This window comes from Physeter macrocephalus, chromosome 9 (genome assembly GCF_002837175.3).
Source record: "Physeter macrocephalus isolate SW-GA chromosome 9, ASM283717v5, whole genome shotgun sequence".
Lineage (NCBI taxonomy): Eukaryota > Metazoa > Chordata > Mammalia > Artiodactyla > Physeteridae > Physeter > Physeter macrocephalus.
The window spans coordinates 45,557,268-45,576,383 of NC_041222.1; the positions used below are offsets into that span (position 1 = coordinate 45,557,268).

At 40.3% G+C, this 19,116-nt stretch overlaps 2 long non-coding RNA genes across 9 annotated transcripts in view; one reads left to right on the plus strand and one right to left on the minus strand.

Moving 5' to 3' along the window:
- The window catches only part of LOC102980373 (uncharacterized), a 127,523-nt gene that overhangs the window by 56,306 nt on the left and 52,101 nt on the right, over window positions 1-19,116 (minus strand). For 5 of the 8 annotated variants that reach the window (XR_003681254.2, XR_447967.4, XR_447968.4 and 2 more), the window contains exon 13: window positions 13,100-19,116. This is a non-coding gene — a long non-coding RNA (uncharacterized lncRNA). Of the gene's footprint in view, window positions 1-10,685; window positions 12,549-13,099 lie in introns of those variants that run through there. The other 3 variants (XR_003681255.2, XR_447966.4, XR_008618229.1) reach the window with 3 other exon arrangements.
- LOC114486880 (uncharacterized) overlaps window positions 1-19,116 on the plus strand; it is a 70,602-nt gene that overhangs the window by 26,638 nt on the left and 24,848 nt on the right. The window lies entirely within an intron of this gene.

Consider the following 19,116-nt stretch of genomic DNA (forward strand, 5'->3'; position numbering starts at 1 on the left):
AGTGTTCTAATTTCATTCTTTTACATGTAGCTGTCCAGTTTTCCCAGCACCACTTATTGAAGAGGCTGTCTTTTCTCCACTGTATGTTCTTGCCTCCTTTGTCGTAAATTAGGTGACCATATGTGTGTGGGTTTATCTCTGGGCTTTCTATTCTGCACCATTGATCTATATTTCTGTTTTTGTGCCAGTACCATACTGTCTTGATTACTGTAGCTTTGTAGTATAGCCTGAAGTCAGGAGTCTGATTCCTCCAGCTCCGTTTTTCTTTCTCAAGATCGCTTTGGCTATTCGGGCTCTTTTGTGTCTCCATACAGATTGTAAAATTTTTTGTTCTAATTCTGTGAAGAATGCCATTGGTAATTTGACAGGGATTGCATTGAATCTGTAGATTGCTTTGAGTAGTATAGTAATTTTCACAATATTGATTCTTCCAATCCAAGAACATGGTATATTTCTCTATCTGTTTATGTCATCTTTGATTTCTTTCATCAGTGTTTTATAGTTTTCGGAGTACAAGTGTTTTGCCTCCTTAGGTAGGTTTATTCCTAGGTATTTTATTCTTTTTGTTGCCATGGTAAATGTGATTGTCTCCTTAATTTCTCTTTCTGATTTTTCATTGTTAGTGTATAGGGATGACAGAGATTTCTGTGCATTAATTTTGTATCCTTCAACCTTACCAAATTCATTGATTAGTTCTAGTAGTTTTCTGGTGACATCTTTAGGATATTCTATGTATAGTATCATGTCATCTGCAAACAGTGATTGACAGTTTTACTTCTTCTTTTCCAATTTGTATTCCTTTAATTTCATTTTCTCCTCTGATTGCCGTGGCTGGGACTTCCAAAACTGTTGAATAAGAGTGGTGAGAGTGGACTTCCTTGTCTTGTTCCTGTTCTTAGTGGAAATGCTTCCAGTTTTTCACCATTAAATATGATGTTTGCTGTGGGTTTGTCATATATGGCCTTTATCATGTTGAGTAGCTTCCCTCTATGCCCATTTTCTGGAGAGTTTTTATCATAAATGGGTGTTGAAATTTTTTCAAAAGCGTTTTCTGCATCTATTGAGATGATCATATGGTTTTTATTCCTTAATTTGTTATATGGTGTATCACATTGATTGATTTGCATATATTGAAGAATCCTTGCATCCCTGGGATAAATCCCACTTGATCATGGTGTATGATCCTTTTAATATGTTGTTGGATTCTGTTTGCTAGTATTCTGTTCAGAATTTTTGCATCTATGTTCACCAGTGATATTGGTGTATAATTTTCTTTTTTTGTGATATCTATTTTTGGTTTTGGTATCAGGGTGATGGTGGCTTTGTAGAACTAATTTGGGAGTGTTCCTCCTTCTGCAATTATTTGGAAGAGTTTGAGAAGGATGGGTGTTAGCTCTTCTCTAAATGTTTGATAGAATTGGCCTGTGAAGCCATCTGGTCCTGGACTTTTGTTTGTTGGAAGATTTTTAATTACAGTTTCAATTTCATTGCTTGTGATAGGTCTGTTTATGTTTTCTAATTCTTCCTGGTTCAGTCTTGGAAAAATTGTACCTTTCCAAGAATTTGTCCATTTCTTTGTGGTTGTCCAGTTTATTGGCATATAGTTGTCTGTAGTAGTCTCTTATAATTCTTGTATTTCAGCTGTATCAGTTGTGATTTCTCCTTTTTCATTTCTAATTTTATTAATTTGCATCCTCTCCCTTTTTTTCTTGATGAGTCTGGCTAAGGGTTTATCAATTTTGTTTATCTCCTCAAAGAACCAACTTTTAGATTTATTGATCTTTGCTACTGTTTTCTTTGTTTCTATTTCATGTATTTCTGCTCTGATATTTATGATTTCTTTCCTTCTACTGACTTTGGGTTTCATTGTTCTTCTTTCTCTTGTTGCTTTAGCTGTAGGGTTAGATTGTTTATTTGAGATTTTTCTTGTTTCTTGAGGTGAAGTTGAATTGCTATAAACTTCCCTCTTAGAACTGCTTTTGCTGCATCCCATAGGTTTTGAGTTGTCGTGTTTTCATTGTCATTTGTTTCTATGTATTGTTTAATTTCTTCTTTGATTCCTTCAGTGATCTCTTGGTTATTTAGTAGCACACAGTTTTGTTTTCTTCTTCTGTAATTGATTTCCAGTCTCATAGTGTTGTGGTCAGAAAAGATGCTTGATATGATTTCAGTTTTCTTAAATTTACAGAGGATTGATTTGTGATTCAAGATGTGATCTATCCTGGAGAATGTTCCTTGTGCACTTGAGAAGAAAGGGTATTCTGCCTCTTTCGGGTGGAATGTTCTATAAATATCAATTAAATCTATCTGGTCTATTGTGTCATTTAAAGCTTGTGTTTCCGTATTTATTTTCAGTTTGGATGATCTATCCATTCATGGAAGTGGAGAGTTAAAGTCCCCTACTATTATTGTGTTACTGTCGATTTCCCCTTTCATGGTTGTTAGCATTTGCTTTAGGTATTGAGGTACTCCTATGGTGGGTGCATGAGCATTTATAACTGTTTTATCTTCTTCTCGGATTGATCCCTTGATCATTATGTAGTGTGCTTCCTTATGTCTTGTAACAGTCTTTATTTTAAAGTCTATTTTATCTGATACGAGTATTGCTACTTCAGCTTTCTTTTGATTTCCATTTACATGGAATATCTTTTTCCATCCCTTCACTTTCAGTCTGTATGTGTCCCTAAGTCTGAAGTGGGTCGCTTGTAGACAGCATATATATGGGTCTTGTTTTTGTATCCATTCAGCCAGTCTGTGTCTTTAGCTGGGGTATTTAATCCATTTACATTCAAGGTTATTATCGATATGTATGTTCCTATTACCATTTTCTTAATTGTTTTCAGTTTGTTATTGTGGGTCTTTTTCTTCTTTTGTGTTTCCCACCTAGAGAAGTTTCTTTAGCATTTGTTGTAAAGCTGGTTTGGTGGTGCTGAATTCTCTTAGCTTTTGCTTTTCTGAAAATCATTTGATTTCTCTGTCGAATCTGAATGAGATCCTTGCTGGGTAGAGTAATCTTGCTTGTACGATTTTCTCTTTCATCACTTTAAGTATATCCTGCCACTCCCTGTGGCCTGCACAGTTTCTACTGAAAAATCAGCTGATAACCTTATGGGGATTCCTTTGTATGTTATTTTTTGCTTTTCCCTTGTGCTTTTAATATTTTTTCTTTGAAATTTATTTTTGTTAGTTTGATTAATATGTGTCTTGGTGTGTTTCTCCTAGGGTTCATCCTGTATGGGACTCTCTGCACTTTCTGGACTTGGGTGACTATTTCCTTTCCCATGTTAGGGAAGTTTTCGACTCTAATCTCTTCAAATATTTTCTCAAACCTTTCATTTTTCTCTTCCTCTTCTGGGACCCCTATACTTCAAATGTTGATGCATTTAGCATTGTCCCAGAGGTCTCTGAGTTTGTATTCAATTCTTTTCATTCTTTTTTTCTTTATTCTGCTCCTTGGCAGTTATTTCCACCATTTTGTCTTCCAGCTCACTTATTCATTCTTCTGCCTCAGTTATTCTGTTATTGATTCCTTCTAGTGTATTTTTCACTTCAGTTATCATGTCGTTTATCTCTGTTTGTTCTTTAGTTCTTGTAGATCTTTGTTAAACATTTCTTGTATTTTCTCAATCCGTGTCTCCATTCTGTTTCCGAGATTCTGGATCATCTTTACTATCATTACTCTGAAATCTTTTTCAGGTAGATTGGCTATTTCCTCTTCATTTATTTGGTCTTGTAGGTTTTTACCTTGCTCCTTCATCTGTGACACATTTTTTTGCTGTCTGATTTTTTTTTTTTTTTTAAATGAGTGGGATTGTGTTCCTGTCTTACTGGTTGTTTGGCCTGAGGCTTCCAACACTGGAGTTTTTGTAGGCTATTGGGTAGAGCTGGGTCTTGGTGCTGAGATGAGAACCTCCAGGAGACTTCACTCCAGTGAATATTCTCTGGCGTCTGAGCTTCTCTGTTAGTCCAGTGGTTTGGACTCGGAGCTCCTACAGCAGGAGATTTGGCCCACCCCCTGGCTCATGAACCAAGATCCCGCAAGCCACGTGGTGTGGCAAAAAAAAAAAAAGAAAGAAAAAAGGGAGAACAATAACAAAGAATAAAAAATAAAATTAGACTAGGAAACTAACAGATATGTTAGAAAGAATATAAAAATAAAAATATAGATGAAACAACAACCAGAAGGTAAAACAGAACCACAATAGTAAAAAAAAAAAAAAAAAAAAAAAAAAGAGGAGAAAAAGAAAAAAAATAGGTAGAAAAAGTCTTCGCTCTGGAGGGTGGGGCTTATGCAGTGGTGGGGTTTAGGCAGTGGGCGGGGCCTATGCTTAGGACGCACAGGGCTGGAAAAGGCCCTGGGGTGGGTGTGGGGTGGGGTCTAATCTCAATGGAACAGAAGAGGCCCAGGTGTGCCTCTGGTCTCAGAGGGTCGGGGACCCAGCAGGCTTCCCTGGGCCCGAGCAGGCAGAGCAAATGCCCTCTGCTCCTCTCTCGCTCCTCTAGTCCTGGAGGGCCCCTCCTGCCTGCCTCTCCTGCTTTTCCCCAGCCTCTTTCCTATGTTCCCAGGACCAATGAGGCCCAGAAGGGGACCTTGGAGGGTGGGGGACCTGGCCTGGGAGCTCAGCAGTCTTCCCAGGCTGATTGGGCAGGGGAAATGTTCAGCGCACTGCCCCCAATCCGAGCCCCCGAGGGTCCCTCCAGGCGTGGGAACCTCTCCTCCCTCCCAGCCACCTCTCAGGGGCACCAGTCCTGTCTGGCCTCCACCTCTCCTACCCCCTCAGTTCCCCCACGTCTTACCAGTTAGCTTGGGGGTTCCTCCCATCTCCTTGGATGTTGGGGTTTCCCACCAGCGTCTGGCAGGTGCCCTAGTTGTCCCTTGCTTTACTTTTTAATGCATGGTTTCCTTTAGTTCTTTGAACATATTATGATGGATGTTGTGAAGTCTATTAAGTCAGACATCTGGGCCATCTTAGAGGTGGTTTCTCCTCCTCCACTCCCCCAGCTGCCATATATTGGTCATACTATCCTGCTTCTTTACATTTCTCCTTTTTTTTTTTTCCCCCTGAAAACTGAACATTTTTTATAATATATTGTAGGAACTCTGGATCTGATTTCTCTTCACCCAGCCTTCTTGTTGCTATTTGTTTGCTTATTTGTTTAGTAACTTGGCTGGAGTATTTTAGTGATATCTACTTTTCATGCATTGTGAAGTCTCTGATGTCATTCTTAAGAGGATGCAGGCTAGGCATGGGCACAGTTGCTCTGGGATGACTGCTTTTAGTAGGGCTCTCTTTGTCTATTTTTCTGATCTCTCTGTTAAGCTGTTTGTCTCTGTTGGTATTATCTCCAGCTGTTAGGCTCCACTAATTCCTGGTGGATTTTTGTTATTGATAATGTCCTAGTACATACACTGTTCCACAGTCTGATACAATTAAATTTGGACCTCTTCATAGGGCCAGTATTTCAGGTGTTTTTTGACTCCAGGACTGCTCATCTTAGCAGTTCTCTCTTTACCTCGTTTTCTCTGGTAATCCAGCTGGCCTGTAGTTTTTCTTCTTGCTTTCATGGAGCTACCAACCTCCTCTGAGTTGCTTACCACCAGAACCTCCGTTGTTCTTTGAGAATGCACTTAAGATTGAACTTCTCCACATTCTGTTCCAAATCAATTCAAATTCATATTCTTTTGGCCTGCCTCTCCCTCTAAGCAAAATATCAGAGCCACTGCTTTGGATCTGAGAGCAGGGACAATGACCCACTTTTTTTTAGAGTACCATTCCTGCTCTAATGAGGAGGGCAATGGGGAGGGGCGGTAGCCTCTGGTCCTCTCAGCTTTCTTCTCCCAGTGTGAAATATTCTCTCTATGAGCAAACTGTGGTGAGGGTAATTGGCCCCAGTATTATCAGCCCTCTTTGCCTGGGATAGAACCAGTGGGGCTACAAATGGAGCTGGACAGAAGAAGGGAGCCCCTGACCTCATGACCACACTTGTCTAAAAATTAGCCTTTGCAGCAGGTGGCTAGGGGAGGGTGAGAAGTGTTGGCAGCCTGTCGATCCCAGAGAGATACTCTAGTGCTTGACTGGTAGCTTGATATAGAGGGACCCCCCTCTGAAGTGGAGTTTCCATTGTGCTGAGCCATGGGGGAGGGGCAAGGGAGGGACTAGATCCTGACTCAAGTGACATAGGTGCTCACTGTTCTGTCCAAGTTTTATTAGATTTTCTTAAATAAATGTTTCCTCAATTTCTGTATTTCCTTGGGCATTTTACAGAGATTTTAAAATAGTTATTGTTCTTTAAAATAATTTTGACCAATTAAGTTTGTTTTGGGGGGGAGTTAGTTTGCAGAACTCTTCATATTGCCATTCCAGAAGTCATCTCTCTCTAATTATCTTTAGAGGAAACTTAACTGATTAGGGTAAAGGAAATAAATTGGTGTAAATACAAAGAGTTAGAACAAACCTGAAGTCTAACCGATTTGTATATTAGTAGTAATTATTATTTACAGATAGATTATCTGTAGCTCATTAACTGCAAACTTGCTTCATTTGTGTTGTTACCCATTAGTCAAAAAAATATGTTGAGTGATGAGACTCTAATGTGGTTTGACTTTTTAAATAAATTCCAAGATTTGGATATCAAATTCCAGTGGAGCATTAAATAAGCACTTTAGAGGATTTTGAAGAATTGGTGATTATATACATTTTCTATAACGCAAATAGTTTAGTATCTTAAATGTCAGTGTGCTTATCTACCCAGAGTCTGGGTAGGTTTTAATATGTCTGCTCTACACCATATCTCATGTTTGCCGAACTGGCACAGTAAGAAATTATTTTATCTTATAGAACACATAATCTCTGATTTAATTAGCCAAGAAATATTTATAGATTATCTACTGCCTCAAAAGTCACGGTGCTACAAGATACAGCAAACTCCACAAATGTCGTCTAAGATACCTGTCTCCAAGAAGCTAATTACTGAGCTGGTAAGGTATTCTCTAAACACAAGAAAAAATAATTTCTAACTCAACATAGCAGAGTTCAATGACAGATGAGTGGTACTGAGGGATTCAGAGGACAGTCAGGCCCTTTAGGGTTAAAGTCATATAGTTTAGTTAAAACAGTGGCTGAAAACAATAGCATTTTTTCCCTCTTCCTCATAAATCTTCAATTTGGGCAAGACTCCCAGGAAAGCCTTGTCTCTACTGCATGCAGTGTTAGCTGGGGAGCAGCTGGTGGGTAATAATGATTAGCAGGGGGCTGGAGGATTTGCTTCCAAGATGGTGCCCTCATGTGACTAGTGAAATGGTGCGGGCTTTTCAAGGTGCCGAGATGGTGCTGAGAGCCAGAGATCTTGGTTTCTCTCCTGGAAAGTTCTAAAGAGGGAGCAAGGAAAATGAGGACTTAAAGAGGTCATTGGAATCACCTACATTAGAATCCAAGAATATTAGAATTTTGGGGAAAGAAATCAAATTGCAAACAGATGAGGAAATAGAATTGAAGCAGGTTCATCTCTAGTCCAGAATGTAAATGCTAAAAGGCAACAGAGAGATTGGTTGGTAACCAGAGAGACAGTTCAATCAAATAAAGGCTTTCTTTTAAGCTAAGAGAGATCATTTATCATAGAAAGCTGAAGAGAAAGAAGAACATTCAGTATGTAGCCTGCATTAGACTGGGTTTCTAATAGTACTGCATTTGAATACTACCTAAGGAATTTCTTGTACTCTTTTGGGGTCTTGATTTGTTTAGATGCTTCTGTGCCTCCAAGAAAAGAGAGTTAGATTTTTGCAGCAGTCCATCTTTAAATAACCTGAATCCAGTACTTCCAGAAGAGAGTAAGTGGTTCTCTATTCCTCTCTCCTTGGAGAATAGTTCCCTTTGGAGAGTAAGAGAAGGCTGAGTACTTCTTGGCCTCAAGTAAAATAGAATCTGGCTGAAGGGACAACCAAAAGTATAACACTGAGTGGAAATTTGTGTTGAAATTGCAATAATGTTCTCCAAAGAGCTATGTGACTTTATTCATAATCACTTATTGGGTAGTCATAGCTACCTGAGACTGGAAAGCCCATAGAGGACCCTGATGATAATTTGCCTATTTCCTGGCAAGAGGTCTCATTGCTAGGAGAGATGGCTAGAAGGCAGCTTAAGCGACCTAAAATTGGGAGCCACCACTTCTAAGAGCAACTGCTGCTGCTGAGAGTTCCTGCTGCAGAAGGCTCCAGGATATACTAGTCAGTGGGAACCAACTTCAGATCCTGACAGTTGGCATTGATGGGAACAGGTTCAATTGGGCTTTTCCTAAGGACACCACTAATTTGGCTGGTGCTGTCAATAGATACTGCTGAGAGATACCGCTGAGTGTCAATAGCCACTGAGAGAAAACTCTCCAGGGAGCTGAATTTAGATTCAAGAATTGGGAGCATTCTTTGCAGGCCAGCAGTAAGCATTGGCCTTAACATTGGTAGGAAGAGCAGATAGTACGGTTGAAAGAGCATGAGCCTTGGAGCCTATTAGAGTTGGGTTTGTATCCTTGCTCTGATACCTACTTTTGTGTCCATTGATGATTTGTCTCAGTTTCCTTGTCACCAACATTTAGAAAAATCATGTCAGGATGTTATACAGAGGGCTGAAGGAGATGAGATAATACAGGCTATCACCACTGGTGCATGGTATGTTCTCGGATTGTGATAGCCAGCAGTGTTCTTTCCTATCTGAACCCCATGTGAAATGGAAAGCATGAAATTCTAAGGCACCCAGCCAGTTATTGAATCCTTGAATTATAACTTGTATCTTGTATTCCTATGGAAATAATCTAAGAGAGTGTTGTTTGGGAAATTTGTTAAAGTATGAGAAGCAGGGCCTGTGCCTGTGAGAGCTAGCACTCTATTATAAGGAGGTGGACTTGGGATTGATTCTAGAAATTTCATGTGCTATAGAAGCCAGCATACCCATTCTATTTTTCTTTCTTTCTTTTCTTTTCTTTCCTTTTTCTTTTTTCTCTTTCTTTCTTTCTTTTCTTTCTTTCTTTCCTTCTTTCTTTCTCTCTCTCTCTCTTTCTTTCTTCCTCCCTTCCTCTTTCTCACTCCCTACTTCCCTTCCTCTCTCTTTCTTTCTCTCTTGCTCCCTCCCACCCTTCCTCCCTCCCTTCCTTTCTTTCTCTCTCTTTCTCTCTCCCTCCCTCACCCCCTTTCTTTCTTTCTTTATTGCTGCGTTGGGTCTTCGCTGCTGTGCATGGTCTTTCTCTAGTTGCAGTGAGCAGGGGCCACTGCTTGTTGTGGTGCACAGGCCTCCCATTGCGGTGGCCTCTCTTTGTGGCACAGCATGGGTTCTAGGCACGTGGGCTTCAGTAGTTGCAGCATGCAGGCTCTGTAGTTGTGGCTCACGGGTTCTAGAGTGCAGGCTCTGTAGGTGTGGTGCATGGGCTTAGTTGCTCCGTGGCATGTGGGATCTTCACAGACCAGGGCTCAAATCCATGTCCCCTGCGTTGGCAGGCAGATTCTTAACCAATGCTCCACCACAGAAGTCCTCTATGTGTTTCTAAGGATGACTTCAGGGCAATTATCATTAAACTGTTGAAAGAATTATAGTCACAAAGGATTTTGTTTCTGGAAAATGTTTTCAACATAAGACTCCTTCAACTCATGTATAAAAGATGCAGGCCAAATTTCTCCTTTGAAAATCTACTGCTTGGGGCTTCCCTGGTGGCGCAGTGGTTGAGAATCCGCCTGCCGATGCAGGGGACACAGGTTTGTGCCCCGGTCTGGGAATATCCCACATGCCGCGGAGCGGCTGGGCCCGTGAGCCATGGCCGCTGAGCCAGTGCGTCCGGAGCCTGTGCTCCACAACCGGAGAGGCCACAAAAGTGAGAGGCCCGCGTACCACACACACACACAAAAAAAACAAAACAAAACTACTGCTTGATTAATTTCCCCTTGCCCCAGTTGTGTAATAGCTAGATGATTTGGGTATCACTTTACAATTCAAAATCTGAGCCTTCCAAAGATGCTTCTTGATTTGATGTTCTAGGTGGCTGAGAAGAAATGGACATTAAGTGATAGCTCGTGGCTTCCTTCAACAGGGTGGAGAATGTCAATATGCACCTGAAATTTAAGACTCATATTTTTCTGATTATAGATACAAATCACGTGACAGTGGCAAGGAACTCATTCTTACACATATCCAATGCTCAATTAAGTCAGGGCTCAAAGCTGATTGGTGCCTCTGTGACTGGCATTTCAGAGGTGTATTAGTTTCGGTCCTATATTGCCTTTCTCTTTTAACTCCAGCCTCAAAGGAATTTAAACAATTTGGCTGGTGGGTAAAGGGAAAGTAATTACTCACTTTATATATAATCATTTACACGTTCAGAACCCCCAAAATGTGCCAGTTTTTCACAACTCGAATTTTGCACATAATTCATTTTCTAAAGATAAAATGACACATTTCAAAAAACATTGCAAAAACTATGGATGTGAGCATTTGAAACATTGTTATATAATAAATATCCATAAAGTTCCTACAAGTACTGCTATTTCTGGTGTAGCATAAAATCACTGATCCACCAAGGCACAGTTTTGAACATTACGAAATATTTTCATCTAGTGCTTGGTACAGATAAAAATACTTTACAATTAAAATGTTTTTCACATATACTGCATTGTTAATACACTCAAGCTCAGTGAATTAGATTCAGATATTTGTTTTGCAAATATTTATTGAGTCCATTTTGTGCCAAGCCTTGAACTAGCACTGCATTTTAAAAGGTCTGGATGTACAAATAATAAATTTTAGACACATACAAAAATAAAATAATTACAGTGTTATACATATTATAAAAGAAATAGTGTGTAGGGATGGTGAATTTTATGAGGGTTTAGACTGAACAGTCAAGGAAGGACTCCCTAGGATTTAGGTGAAGTGACATTTAAGGTGAGTATGCGGTGTAATATCACAATTACTAAGCATCTCACCTGAGGCCAGGTGGGATGGGATACTGGCATTTGCAAACTTGCTAATACTTGAGAGAGAAAGTCCAGTGGTAACTATAAGGGCTGTGGAGTTGGCAGGCTCAACCAAACCAACCACTTATTCAGGGCATAATGTGCAACTCAAGAGGCCTCGCTCACGGACTTAAAGAGATCCTGCACTACCACAGGCAGAAGGCAGATTGGGCTGAAAATCTGGCCCAGGACCTGATTGTGGAAAACAAATTACAGAGAAGCCCTAATATGTAGCCCCACCAAATCTCATATGCTAAAGTCAAGGTTTGATAGGGAATGCATGGGATACTGGGGCATAGAATGGGGACATCTAGATGGAAGAATTGAGTACTTTGGGTCCTCAGGATCCCTTGAACACTCTGGGCCTTCAGAAGTGGTCCATTATTCCTTGCCTAAAAATACTACAAAGGCTTCCCTTGAGGCAGACGCCTTGCAAGTTGGAAACATTTCTTTCTCAAGATTTGTCTCCACCTCCTTCATGACATCCAGCTCAATAACCAGGATCAACTCCCCAAATTGCCCAACTATAAAATAATGTTGTGAAGGATAAAAGAAAACATATAGAGGTTGTAGTTTTATACTGCTGCTGTAACCAGTTACCACACATTTTAAAAATTAAATAATACAATTTACTGTTTTACATTTCTGTAGATCAGAAGTCTGGCAGAGCCTCAGGGGTTAAAATCAAGTTGTCAGCAGGGCTGCAGTCCTTTTAGAGGCTAGAGGGTAGGATCCATTTCCTTGCCTTTTCTAGCTTTTAGAGGCCACCCACATTCCTTGACTCAGGGCCCCTTCCTCCTCCTTCAAAACCAGCAATGGCAGGTTTAAGTCCTTCTCAGTTCACATCACTCTGATCCTTCTCTTGCACTTCCATCTTCTACTTCTTGGACCCTTATTATATTTGGCCCACATAACCCATATAATCTAGGATGATCTCCCTGTTTCGCAGTTCGCTGATCAGTAACCTGAATTCCATCTGTAACCTTAATTCCCCTTTGCCATATAATGTAGCAAATTCACAGAATCCAGAGACTAGGATGTGGACATTACTAGAAGGTCATTATTCTGCTTACCACAATATGCAGAGATGCTAAGATAAGTTTCAGGTACATAGGAAATGCTCAATAAATGTTTGCTGTTATTTTCTGCCTCTGTTCCTGGGCTTCTGCTTGCAGGTGGAAAAATCACAACCATGAAAACCAGAGGCATCTCAAACCCAACGCGCTCCCCTGCCATCAGTGATATTTCTCCTTCTACTTACTTCTCTGATGTTCCCAAGCTACCATTTTCCCTCAGCCTTTTCCCCAGTCTCAATGTCCTTACTCCCAGCAGATGTGACTTTGTAAGCTACTTCAACAAAAACTGAAGCCATCTGGCTTGAACTGTACCATCCTGTGGTGTTCCCACCTCCAAGTTTACCTACCTCTGCTCCCATTTTTGGATCTTTCCCTATTGTCGTCTTGGAGGATTAGAGGTTCTCAGGGTCAACTCTTCCAACCCATACACTTGGCCTCCCATCAGCTTGAGGACATTGCCCCATCCTCTCTTCTCTCTACTTAAAAAAAAAATTTTACTGAAGTACAGTTGGTATACAATGTTGTGTTAATTTCTGCTGTACGGCAAAGTGACTCAGTTATACATATATATATATGTTTTCATATTCTTTTCCATTATGGATTATTATAAGATATTAAATATACTTCCCTGTGCCATACAGTAGGACCCTGTTGTTTACCCATCCTATATATAATACTTTGTATCTGCTAATCCCAGACTCCTAATCCTTCCCTCCTCCACCCCCCCTCCCCCTTGGCAATCACAAGTCTGTTCTCTATGAGTCTGTTTCATAGATATGTTGATTCGTGTCATACTTTAGATCCCACATGTAAGTATATCATATGGTATTTGTCTTTCTCTTTCTGACTTACCTCACTTAGTATGATAATCTCTGTCCATCCATGCTGCTGGAAATGGCATTATTTCATTCTTTTTAATGGCTGAGTAATATTCCATCATATATATATATATATATATACACACACACACACACACACACACACACACACACACACACACACACATACACACACACTCACACACCCCACATCTTCTTTATCCATTCATCTGTTGATGGACATTTAGGCTGTTTCCATGTCTTGGCTATTGTTAAGTAGTGCTGCTGTGAACATAGGGATACATATATCTTTTTGAATTGTAGTTTTGTCTGTGCATATGCCCAGGAGTGAGATAGCTGGATCATACGGCAACTCTATTTTTAGTCTTTTCAGGAATCTCCATACTGTTCTCCATAGTGGCTGCACCAATTTACATTCCCACCAACAGTGTAAGAGGGTTCCCATTTCGCCACACTGTCTCCAGCATTTGTTAATTGCAGACTTTTAAAATGATGGCCATTCTGACCAGTGTGAGGTGGTACCTCACTGTAGTTTTGATTTGCATTTCTCTAATAATTAGCAATGATGTCTTCTCTCTACTTTTTCTCTGTACTTGGCTGTCTATAATTTCTTGCTTTCCACAACAGACTTCTCTGGCACTATTTTCTCCCGGTTCTGTTTCTACCTCTCTCATCACTTCTTGATCCCCTTCCAAGTCTCCTTTTCCTCCACCTACCCCTTAATCTATGGGATATCCCAGATCTTGTCTTTGGTCCCTACTGCTCTTATTTCATTGTCATTTTTTCTCCATCTAATAAATGGTGCTCGCTTTGTTCATCCTTCTAAGACTCAGCATCTTCAGGAAGCCTTTCTTTGACCTCTCCTCAGTGCCTTTCCTCTGAGTTTCCATAGCACTCATGAGTATCTGCATCTTAGAATTTATATAATATAATGTTGAAATTGTATCTTTGCTGGTCTGTCTTCCCTAATGTACTATAAGCTCCGCCTGGGTAGAATATTTTAGTCATCTTTCTTTCTCTGGTACCAACTAAGAGGCTGGCATACAATTAACTCTCAATGTAAATTTGGTGACGTTTTGCAAATAAAAATAGAAAAATAATGGTGAATTTATAAGGTCCTGGACTTAATCTTTCTTGTCCACTAGATCTACCTTCTGCTGAAAGATGTATGTTCTGTTATATTGAACATCCTCTATAAAGTAAAATAACATTTTTTAACAAATATTACTAGTGTCATTCTACTTTGAGTATATACTTCACAAAGCAAAAGAAACTTTGTTAGGCTAGTTAGAGTATAAATATAAACAATTTGATGTAAAGTAAATTCCAATACTGGTTCTGATTTCTGTATCTAAAATGCTTCCATTGCTTGCTCAACACACTTTTGGAACCCCATTTATGGAAACATTCTCATATTTGCACAGTGTTTATGTGGATCTGAATGGCCACAATATGGGTTTTTGTAATGGACGGCTGATTAAATGCTCTGGAAGTCCAGAGATAAGGTCAGATTTGCACAATACCTCCATTCAATAGGTTGTTTCATTGACAATGAAATTTGGTAACTTAGTTCTTAAATCTCCTATTCATGTCAGGAGATCATGGAGGAGTAGACAACTTTTTAAAATTTCTGACCCTCCTCTTAGCTGTGCAGTAAAATTATTAAGGTCTCCTGGGATGGTGGCTCTGTTTGACTTGTAAGGGGCATATGTTTTATTGGTGGATGAAGTGATGCATCCTTAGGCCGAGTGTAATTTTCCAAAGTTCTTTGGCATCACAGATGTTACACAAACAAGAGAAGGCACTTGGAATAAATAGCAACATACAAGTGCAGCTTCCTTTGGAGCTTTTCAAATCTGGGAAATACTGAGTCAGGAAAAAAAAAAGAGTTCAGTAGAATCAGTTTGTGGTTCAACCTATTTACTGGGTCATCCTTTTCTAAATCAAGCCATATTGAGCAATCCATCTATACAATACTGGATGGCTTCAAAGAATAGTGGAAACATATTTGGGTCACCATGGAGTAACTCATCTTTTTTTACTTAGCATCACAGGATGGAAATTGTCCCAGCTTTGTCAGTACAGGAAGCACTCAATAAATATCTGATGAAATAAATCCAGGTCAGACTCTGTCCCCAGTGCTAGGATAAAAAGTTAAACAAGACACATTCCACCCTGGAGGAGGTCACAGTTTGGCAGAAAAATCAAAGAAGCTAACAAAAGGGGATAATAAAATGTGATAGAAGCAAAGTGCTATGGAAGCGTAGTAAAGGGTAAGATTAATTGTTAGGTGGAATCAGAAAAGGTGACATCCTTCAAGCCCCAGTAGGCAGAGAAGCCAGGGGATAAGGGAGAGAAGAAAGGATGTTTCAGGAAGCATCTATGAGGTCTCAATGAGCGAGAGCATGGAGTATATTCATGGAACTCTATGTAGTTTGGGCTAAACAAAGATGGTGAAGGGTGAGGGGTGGGAATAAATTAGGTCTGGAATAGCAGGTTGAGGTTGGGTTGTGAAAAGCATCATAAATCATGCAAAGGAGTTTGCATTTCATTTTCCCCACTGAAAACCTCAATTTTTAAAGATTTATGTTGCCTGTATGACTAGGTTTTCCAAAATCTGTTCCTGGGCATGCTAGTTTTACAGAGTGTTCATAGGTGTTAAACCAAAACTGCTATTCAGCTTTTAGTTGAAGGTGGAAAGGTAATTGTCTGGAGCAGATAGTATGGAGCCCACTTGAGAGAGAATTTCCTGAAATGTGTACAGTCTATGAGTGTCTTAACCAAATTAGACTGCATAGCTAGACACTATAGTCTGTCTCTTCCTCGAATGGATTTTACCATTTTGCCCTTCAGCAAAATGAGACTGGCCTGCACTGAGAATTGTAATAGGAAATTATTTGATGTGACATTTATGTGTGCTTCCTCTGAATAGCTGGTTTGTCTTTATCTTAAAGGCAATATGAGTGTTGTAATTGATTGTGTGTCCTTTTTTGTCATAAACACTAGGAAGCCTAGAGCCAAGTTTGTGGTTCACCTCCAAACGAGGGTCCTCAGGGCATGCATTCTTGGGTAATGACTGAACCCAGGATTCTGTTTGACTTCCTACATTCATATTCCTTTTGCTAAAAAGCCTTCATCTACTTATCTGATCATTTTGCAACCTGTCTCTGATCTTTGAGGGGGAAAAAGCTGAGAAGAGAGTGAACATATATCACTTATCACAGTACCTGGCGTACAGTACATATGAAATGAGGTCTTTTTTCTTTTATTACGATTTTTTTATCAGTCTCACCTACTCCACTGCACCATCCTCCATGTTGACAGAAATGGAAAGGTAGCATATATGACAGAAATTATTTTCAAATGCTATTTCCATGATCTCAAGTCCTTTAAGCACAAAATTAAATGGAAAAATATGAGGTGAACAATTACCAACTGCAAGTCCCTAAGCCTTGTGCTGAAAAAGAGACAAGTCAGTAAGTCAAAGAGATGGTAAATGGAGCTTCTAATCTGATGGAGGGAGTTTCGATAGCGCTATGGGCCCTGGGATCCTCATCTGTAAAATGGGAATAATAATGCACCTAACTTATGGAGTCATTGTAAGGATTCTGACTTTATATCAGTAAAGTGGCAAGAATAGTGCCTGGCACATAAGTACTCAGTTACTATTTATCATTGCCGTAAATTATATTTCATGTGGGCACCCCCAGAATGTACAGTCATTAAGAGATCTAAAAATTCAAACAAGGGGGAAATCACTTCTAGCTGAAGTCATCCAGGAAGGCTTCCCAGAGGAGGTGAGATTTGAACAAGACCTTAAAGGATGGAGATAATTCAACTAGGCAGAGAGGAGTAAGGGGAGTTGATCCCTCTGGGAACACCTCCCCCCCACCCCCAAAACAAAGGTAGAGAGGAAGGATATATCCCATCAGGAAGAGACCTCAGGAGAGCAGAGGACTCATGAAGGGGGTTCATGGGTGGCAGGGCTGGCATAGGCCCCTGTCCTGTTGTATCCTTGTTGCCCACAGAGTCAGCACTAATGCCCTGCCTCGCGATGGGTTCCTCCCCAACTATCCCCCCGAAAGAAAATCCACGCTGTTCTCTGAGAGACACTCAGAGCACCCTTCTGAATCCTTTATCTACCTCATAGCCAGTAGGAAAATTACTTCAGGGTGTGATAATTATAGGGAGCTCCAGAGACCCTGTCCATTCTCCCTGTAAATTCCTACACATGGACTTAAAAAACGGTGATTCTATTTTGGGCAGTAGAGTGCTTAGGAAGAAAAGTGCAGGAAATGTGAAATGAGAAGGTGGCAGAATTCCCATCTGTGCAGACACTGAAAGGCCTTTATTACAGAACTTGAGAGAGAAACTCGGTGAGTTCCCGCACTGATGGCTGGATGGGCTCCAGCGTGGAGGCTGCAGAAGGCCACAGCCAACATGGCTGCAATGATTTCAGAGACAAGGGTTCAAGGCTCCTTTCCCACATTGATCTGTTTAAAGAGAAGAATATGTGTTTTTAAAGATGTCCCATAGTTTGGGATTTCTAGAGCCCTTAAGATTTGGAAGGGAGGGAAAAAACCCTATCAGCTCAAAGGTGTTAATTTCGATAATTAAGCACAATCCTTACACCAAGAGGAAAAAAACCAATTTTAAACTGCAGCAGTGAACTGTGAATCAACAAAGTATATGGAAGGTTTGACTGATGTGTGCATGCCAATAAGCTTATGCCTAGCGGCGGCAGAAACCTTAAAAGCAGAAGGATGAAGATAGCAAGCAAAGAGTGAAATTCCAATTATAGCTATTTATTTATACCCTGACTCACTCTAAAATTATTTGAGCTTGCCGAAATTCAAGTGGCGAAGTCAAACTATCCAAATTAACACCTGCTGACACCATTGAGTATCACATTTAAAGCAAATGCTAAACTCTGTATGGGAGAGATTTTCGTTTTTTTTTTTTTTTTTTTTTTAATTTTCCTTTCTGCCACAAAACACTGCTCTGAGTGGGGAAAAGAGCATCAGTCAAGCTGGAAATTCATTTGAGTCAAACCTACACTGCCCATTTGTCACTGTCCTTAATGCCACAAACATGTTTCACAAAGGGAACTTTTCTAAATTAAAATTTTTATTAAAATATGAGAGACAGATACATGCACAAATCATAAACATACAGCTGGATGAAAACTCCACAGACAGCACCCAGATCAAGATGTAGACACTACTGGGGTCCCAGATGCCCCTTCTATCAGTTACCCTGTACATTTGAGAGTAACCATTCTCATGATTTCTAACACCATATATAACTTTTACCTGCTTTTTGAGCTTATATAAATGGAATTACACATCATTTATTTCTGGCTTCCTTCACTCAACATTACGTTTGTGAAATTCATTCCCAATATTCAGTCAGTCAGTCTCACTGTTGTATAGGATTTATTTCTTTAAAATGCCATGATTTACTTACCCATTCTATGGTTACGAGACATTTGGGTTATTTACTGTTTGGGACTAATCCAGAAAATGCTGCTTTGAACATTCTTGTACATGTCTTGCATATGTTGGGATTATACCCAAGAGTGAAATTTTTACTGGATATATTTTTGAGTGCTTGCTATTGACTGGAAACGATGAAAGTAGGCTAGGCACTGGAATAAAGTCACAAAAAAACCCAGCCCTTGCTTGCAAGGACCTCAAGACCCAATCAAGGACAGAGATGGGCCAGCAAATACTCTTAGCTGTTTGTAGGGGTCATGTGTGAGAGAGCCTGGGACTGAATGGGGGGACAAGGGAGGTGAGAGGGAGAGGCAGAAAAGGTTTCTCTCAGTAGAGATGACACTCAAATTGAGTTTTGAAAGACAAGGAGGCGTTGACGGGGCGGACCAAGCGGAGAAGGCAAGGGAACAACCTGTGCAAAAGCAGAGGCAAGTGAGAAAGCAGGTCAAGTCCAAATACAGTGTGTTAGAGCAACAGCGGAAGGTGGGAAGTCTGTGGTGACAGTGAGGGCTAACTAGGTAAGTTGGGGGCATATCACGAAGGACCCGGCTAGCCATCCAAGGAATACATATAGTATCCTGAATGTGATGGGAAGCCACAGAAGATTCAAGGGCCATGGAGTGACAAGATCAGTTCATTCAGGTGGCTCGGCGAAGGCAGGACTGGAGAGGAAGAACCAAGGAGTTGGAAAGGGACCAGAGAGCGTGCTTTAT